Source organism: Haliotis rubra, unplaced genomic scaffold, assembly GCF_003918875.1.
Source record: "Haliotis rubra isolate DU_JTF1 unplaced genomic scaffold, ASM391887v1 Scf8, whole genome shotgun sequence".
NCBI classification, from domain to species: domain Eukaryota; kingdom Metazoa; phylum Mollusca; class Gastropoda; order Lepetellida; family Haliotidae; genus Haliotis; species Haliotis rubra.
This window is the reverse complement of record NW_025767523.1, coordinates 5,153,344-5,160,093: the sequence shown is the minus strand read 5'-3', so window position 1 is coordinate 5,160,093 and position 6,750 is coordinate 5,153,344. Positions and strand designations below refer to the sequence as shown.

At 37.4% G+C, this 6,750-nt stretch overlaps 1 protein-coding gene across 2 annotated transcripts in view; it reads left to right on the top strand.

Moving 5' to 3' along the window:
• Positions 1–6,750, top strand: part of LOC124261420 (rap1 GTPase-GDP dissociation stimulator 1-like) — an 89,076-nt gene that overhangs the window by 7,059 nt on the left and 75,267 nt on the right. The gene's annotated exons all lie outside the window — the stretch shown is intronic.

Sequence of the window (6,750 nt, the reverse complement as noted above, 5' to 3'; positions counted from 1 at the left end):
TGTATCTGTAGTGCAAGCTGCTTCTTTCGTCTGGTTGCAGACATGTGACATGGCTGAATTCTAGGTTTTGTTAGATCCTCAAAATGCCTGCAAAAGGTCAAAACCAAGTGTTGGTTTTAAGTAGATTGTCAGTAGGGTAACTCCCTTGAAGGTTTTCTTTGGTCTGTGTGTGTTATGAGGTTCTGAAAATCTCAGGATGTTGTTGAGGTTGAGAAGCTTCCTCCACAATGTCTGTGTAGGAAGCAGAGGGATTTCTCCAGGTGTAGTTAGAGGCTGATGTTTAACACTCACCGGTAGTCTGTTTCAAATTCCTAGACCTGAATTCAAGATTTTACCATTCAGATTTTCCTTATGTCATTAACTTTGTTACTTGATTCAGTATAGCCTTATTAATTGATTCATGATCAGGCCTACCATACAAACGGTGAACAAATCTCAAAACTGAACTCGTATACACCAAAACAGAACAAAAATCACCAAAATAGGAAAATAAACTTCCAAAACTGCCACAATTTCCTCTAAAACCGAAACAAATGCATCTGTAATAGAAAACTAATCGTTTAAAATGGAAACAAAACTCGCGTATCAGCTACAAGAGTGCCCGAGAACGTTGAATGTCACGTTATGAATACTTTATTTACAAAACTGAAGAGAAACAGTAGCACGACATGTTGACAACAAAGTACAAACCCTCTTCGGTCGAATGAGGGAAAAAACATTGTGCAGAATCGCAAGCCTGACACTGAGAAGAATGAACATAGGTTTGAAGCTTCCTACAATAGGGGGTTGATGCGCTACATCCCGATATCAAATTTTCAAGATTAGACTCACAGTGACGTAAAACATTATTTACCACAGCCTGTTCATCTCCCCGCGCTGCCATCTTTGACGATTTTTATGCCGTTTGGGGATGCTATGACTGCCATTTTGTACTCTTGGCAAACTTTCTCGGGCGCTCTTGTAGCTGATAACGGAGTTTTGTTTCCATTTTAAACGATGAGTTTTCTATTACAGATGCATTTGTTTTGGTTTTAGAAGAAATTGTTGCAGTTTTGGAAGTTTATTTTCCTCTTTTGGTGATTTTTGTTCTGTTTTGTATGCCAAAGTTCAGTTTTGAGGATTTGTTCACCGTTTGTATGGTAGGCCTGTTGATGCTCTACCATCAATAATCTGTCTCACAGTCCCTGAACCACATTATTTTCCCTTCAGCCTAGCACCTTCTGCAATGCTAAAGCCCTAAAAGAAGCAAGTCAAGATTCCCTCAGGTTCAGGTGCTGAATCTCCCGTCTCACTGGGGCTCCTTTTCATGTTTCCCTGTCCACCATAAATGTAGCTCAGTGGTCTGTTTAAATAGATTCTTTATAGCATGTGGAACTCATACAATGGTTGAAATTAGTCATGAAGGTCAAGAAGAGCCCTTGAACAACCACCCCCACCCCACCCACCCCCCAAACTCACACATACACACACATACACACATTGTTATAACCCTTTACAAGCTGAAGAGTTAGGAGGTCCCTTTTTTTGATACAAGGGCAAACATCAAGGACTTTAAGGATCCGCCCATATTTCAAGCACTGCCTTGCTGTGATAATATACTGGACAAAATAAGTTAGGGATATTGGTATTTTTATGATTGATATTTTATCAGTGTGTCAGTGATTAAATAGATCATTATTGATAATTTCAAAATTTACATATATCCCTAACTAGTTTTGTCCAGTATATATTCAGCAACTGGTGCGCATATTATAGAAATTAAGTCATTGTATGTTTAATCTGTATGATTTTGTGAAAACAAACATTTGTATTGTAAAATCGTATAATGATTTCCACCATTACCTACAAATATGGTTCTTTGCCAAGGAAATGTGATATTCATCGCCAATTTCCTAATGTTATTATGTGGTAGAGGGTTAGACCCAAGTGTTTGCCATATGCTCGCTATACCTGTATCTACACATGTGTTAGCTATACCTGACTTGCTTTCTCTGACCTTAAGCCTTGGTATGAACATCACTGACCCACAACTTCAGGCATTTGGGAAACTTGCTGTTTCAGCACAATATATTTCACCAATCTCATTCTTGAGGTGGAAGAAACCGGTGAGATGTTGTAGGTGAGATGTTGTAGGACACAGGTTTCTGTTACTTCTGAAGAATTCATTCATCCGTGTGTCACTAGATCAAGAAAGATTTCAAGTGACTTTGAGGCTAAATTATTGTGGTAATTTTGCATTTAATTAAGTTTCAGTTTGCACAGACATGATATGCATCCATGTCTATATATCAGAGTCTCCTCCTGAGGCTTGAAAAGAACATTCAAGATCAGCATCCTTTCATGTTTTCCATCATCAAGATGACATGATATAATGTGAAATACTTTTCAGTGTGGTGTTACTGTTAAGCCAAACTCACTCACTCACACACTCACTCACTCACACTCACAATCAATCAATCAATCAATCAATCAATCACCCACCCATGTTGAACTTGATGTTTGAAACTTACAGTTGTCACAATAAACATTTGGTCCCTTTGTTTGTTTGCTTTCTTCATTCCATGTAAACCCTGGATAATTTGGAATATTTACGCTGATCCCTTCAACTTTGACACTGCAGTACTTGACTACCAGTGTCAAGCTGGACTGGATAATTATATGAATATGAACATAATTATATGTAGAAGGTGAAGGCTTAACAGCAACAACAATTGATGTACATGAGAGGGATTTACATGAGTGGGTTTAGTAATAGCAAGAAAAGGATAACTTCATAACAAGGTGATGGTGATGGCCTTGACTAACGCTTAGACTCTGAATATTATATTTAATTTTGATAGTAACGCATAAACCCATTTACATTGAAAAGGAGCACAAGTGAGATGGGATTCAGAACCTGAGGAAATCTAGACTAGCTTCATTAAAGGGTTTTAGCATTGCAGGGAGGGCTTGGCTGTAGGGAAAATAATGTGGTTCAGGGACTGTGAGACTGACTAGTAATGGATGAAGATGCCATGATGAGGAAGCAGGGATCAAACCAGGAACATGAAACCATGCTACAGCATTCACTCATCATACCAAAGACCCAATTCTGATCTCCTATATGAGTCTAGTGTATGATTTCCATTTCTGGTGTCCCCCAACATAATACTGCTGGAATATTACTACAAGCGATATGATACCGTATTCACTCACTCCACAGTGCCAGGAGATCTAGACAAATGTTAACCAATCTCACAGATACAGGTTGTGTTCAAATTAACTTTAGGTGACAAAGAATCTTTTAATATCAGTTATTTCAGTGTCAGTTCACAAACGTTTGAAAGTCTGAGGCTTGCTGCAAAATCCAGCTTTTTCTGTTTGTTAACAGTTTTCTTGTTGGTAAAAAGTACAGCTTACCAGTTTGTGATGTCATTTGATTGTGATGTCATCATTATAATCATGTCATAATGGTCAGTAAAGCATTGTGCTGTGATTTCCTCTGTGTATCTCATCAAAGGGAGATCTCTATGGAAGCCAGATTGGGTTGATAAGTTAGAGACCTGATCGCCAAACTTTCATCTCCTGAAGGAAGTGTGAATATATTTAACGAGAAACCTTAGTTCTGACAGCTCATACTCATACTGTGGACAGTCTTGAAGAGAACATCTTTTTTTAATGCAATTTTAACACAACTCCCTTGATTCATCATATATCTTGAAGTATGTTAGTGTGGGTGATCTTGGTAGGAAAGATCCTGTGTGGATTAATAAGGGTTCAGAGTATACAAACTGATGCAGATAATACATGATTTCCATGTCACTAGTAGTCAAAATTAAGACAAACATTTTCACTCTTCAGATAGGTAAGATACTTCATGGATGGCAACTTCTTCAGTATATTATTGTCATCCATAAAATATGTTACCTTTCTTATTATTGATCAACTTCTAAAATGCCAATCAAACAGATCATTCTCATTCTTCTGAAAAAAACCCATCATGGATTGAATAAGATTAAAACTTGAATTGTTAATGTCGACAAACATCTATCTCTTGACAAGGGATTGTAATCTTTAGAAGTAGAAAAAAACAAAAGTGAAAGAAAAGGTAAAAGCCAAACATAATCCTCCCCATGATGTCCCACCATGAAAGCAAATAAGTTCCCCTTTACTTCTGAGACCAATCCACAGACAAATGCAACTGTTTCAAACCTCGGCTCTCCTTGCACTGCCAGGTTCAGGTAGATGGAATTCCACACCACAGGTCTGTCAAACCAGCAGCAGGTCTGGAATTAGTTGAGCCTGAAAGAAAATTAGAAGCTTATCAGTAATGAAGAGAGAATTGTAGGTACCGGACTTCCTGGTGGTCGGCTGTGTTTGATGTTTGTGGACGCCTCCATCATCAGCGTGGATGCGAGGCAGTGAGGATGCTTGTGTAATTGCTGGAGTTTATTGGATATCATGGAAGACTTTAAGTGCCTCTTAATGCTTATGTTGCCATGATAGCCTCAGAAATGGTAATACTTAAATAACGCTTCGTGTTATACATGGTTACGGTATACTATGTTTATGATGAACACATTTATATCAAACTGATGAATATAACGAACTGCTTTTTTGGCCTGGCCACTTTCTGTATATTTTAGTTGAAGTGCATGTGGACAATACAAGAGTGTGTCAAATGATGCTTCTGGTTAACTTCTTGAGGGACGGACCATTAATGACAAGCATTATTGCTAATTGTCTTTCACAGCTGTATTATCAAAGCTACATGTCATGTAAAACTCGCTTCAAGTGGGTTGTTCCAGAAGAAAATGTACCTGTGCATAAGTCTTCTGTCACCATGGCTGTAGTGCATGTTTGTCGCTTTAAACTCTCTCTAATTCAGCATATTTAGACACTGTACCCAAACTTGAAGAAAGAACTGTCTTGCCTGCATTATGCTACTAATGATGATATAATTTCTGATGTGGAGGACTGAACATAACCAGGAGGATGCCACCTCCACTGGTGGGGACACAGACACTCAAGCATCATCAGCAGGGGCGTCTGGACCTGGGGTGAACTTAGGTTGAAAAATTGTTAGCAACCAACTCCATTAAAGCAGTCTATCTTAGACTTTTCAGCCACACATCAGACGTGTAGACGTTCCTGACAAGATTGACAGAAAGGCAAAGTTTTGTTTTAATATAAAGCCAACTAATCATGGTTTCAAGACATGGATGGATCTTTGACTAAAAATGTCACTTTGGATACAGCCCAAAACATGTTTTCCCTTGTGATCCCTTACGGGTTTTTAACTGAATTAAAACTATATAGCCCACAGCACAGACACATTCAGGCACAGGAAACATCACTTTCAAACTTAAAATATGGATAGTTTCCTTTCTGTGTCAGTGAGAAACATGTCAGTTTGATTATTCATTGAAACCTTTTAGAGTTGATGTTATCCAGAGAGAATGAGAAGGAAATCAATATTAGATGATATATTCTAATAACTCAAGTTTCATTCAGCTGGAATATGATGACTTTGCCTAGAATATGTTACTTGAATTATACAGTTGAATATCATCAGCCTCAAACAGTTGACCAGGCAGAGACACATATTTAAAACAATGTTTTTTAGTTTGTTGTTGTTTTTTTGGATGAGGGGGAACCAGTTTGTTTGTAAAATAGCGTTGCAATTTCTACATTTCAGAATTTCATCTCTTTATTCCAGAGTATTGATAAATAATTAGATTTGGAAATGAGACCAAATTATTTTCTTAGACAAAAGTAAGCCTATTTATTTTACAAAATTATTAATTGTGTACTGATTCTTGTCAAATTATTAAAATAAACATAGATACAAGTGAAGCCAAAATGTTGATTTAAAAATTACAATCATACAATATCAAAGATTGAAGACAAGAATCTCCAGAGATTAGAAGAAGTGAATGTTCTGTTTCCGGACCACAAAATTTCAGATACATTTATTCATGTTATACAAATGTTTTTTTACCAAGCAGCCCAGATCTTCCTTCCCAGCAAACAGATAGTGATCTGTCGGCCAAAAGACCAACTCTTTAGTAATTCATCCCAGGTTACAAATATTACTTGACAGGAAAGGTGAGGGGTCAGTTGTTGCTGATAATAGCCACACCGAGATGCCAGGTTCTTCACAATGGCTGGAGGAGATATTCATGCCTAAATGTGTTTTGCTGACTCAGCCCACTCACCTCCACACAACAGGAGTACAGCGGCCATTGTATGGATTTTGTCACAAATGGTGTTTGGGGCGACTGATTTCGGCTGACGAAATGTCACTTATTGTGGAGCGCTATCTGATATCTGGGATTTGAGTTTTTATGATGTTCAACATTTTAGATGTATTGTGTTTGTGTGTGTTTTGAAGAAAAGGGCTGACAAGGTACCTCTGAGCAATGTTTGAGATCTAAAACTTTAAAAATTGTAATACTTGATTTAATTATTTGAAATTAAAAAGTTGTTATGTAATCCACTGAAAGACATTTAAAATTTACTCAGGAAGAAACTATGTGTCCTTTTAAATGTTACAAAATATATGAAAGTGTAATGTCTATCAAGTCAAACCTAGACTGAAATTAAAATTATATTCAGTGTATTTGCTTCAAATGGATCATGGGTTTCGCCAAAGTGTTAGCATCTGAGACCTCCTCATGTCAGGATTTACCTGTGCTTATCTGCCTCAAAATGTTTGAGACCTGCATCACTTTAGGCACTCTGTGATAATAACTAGAATAATGTTTGACA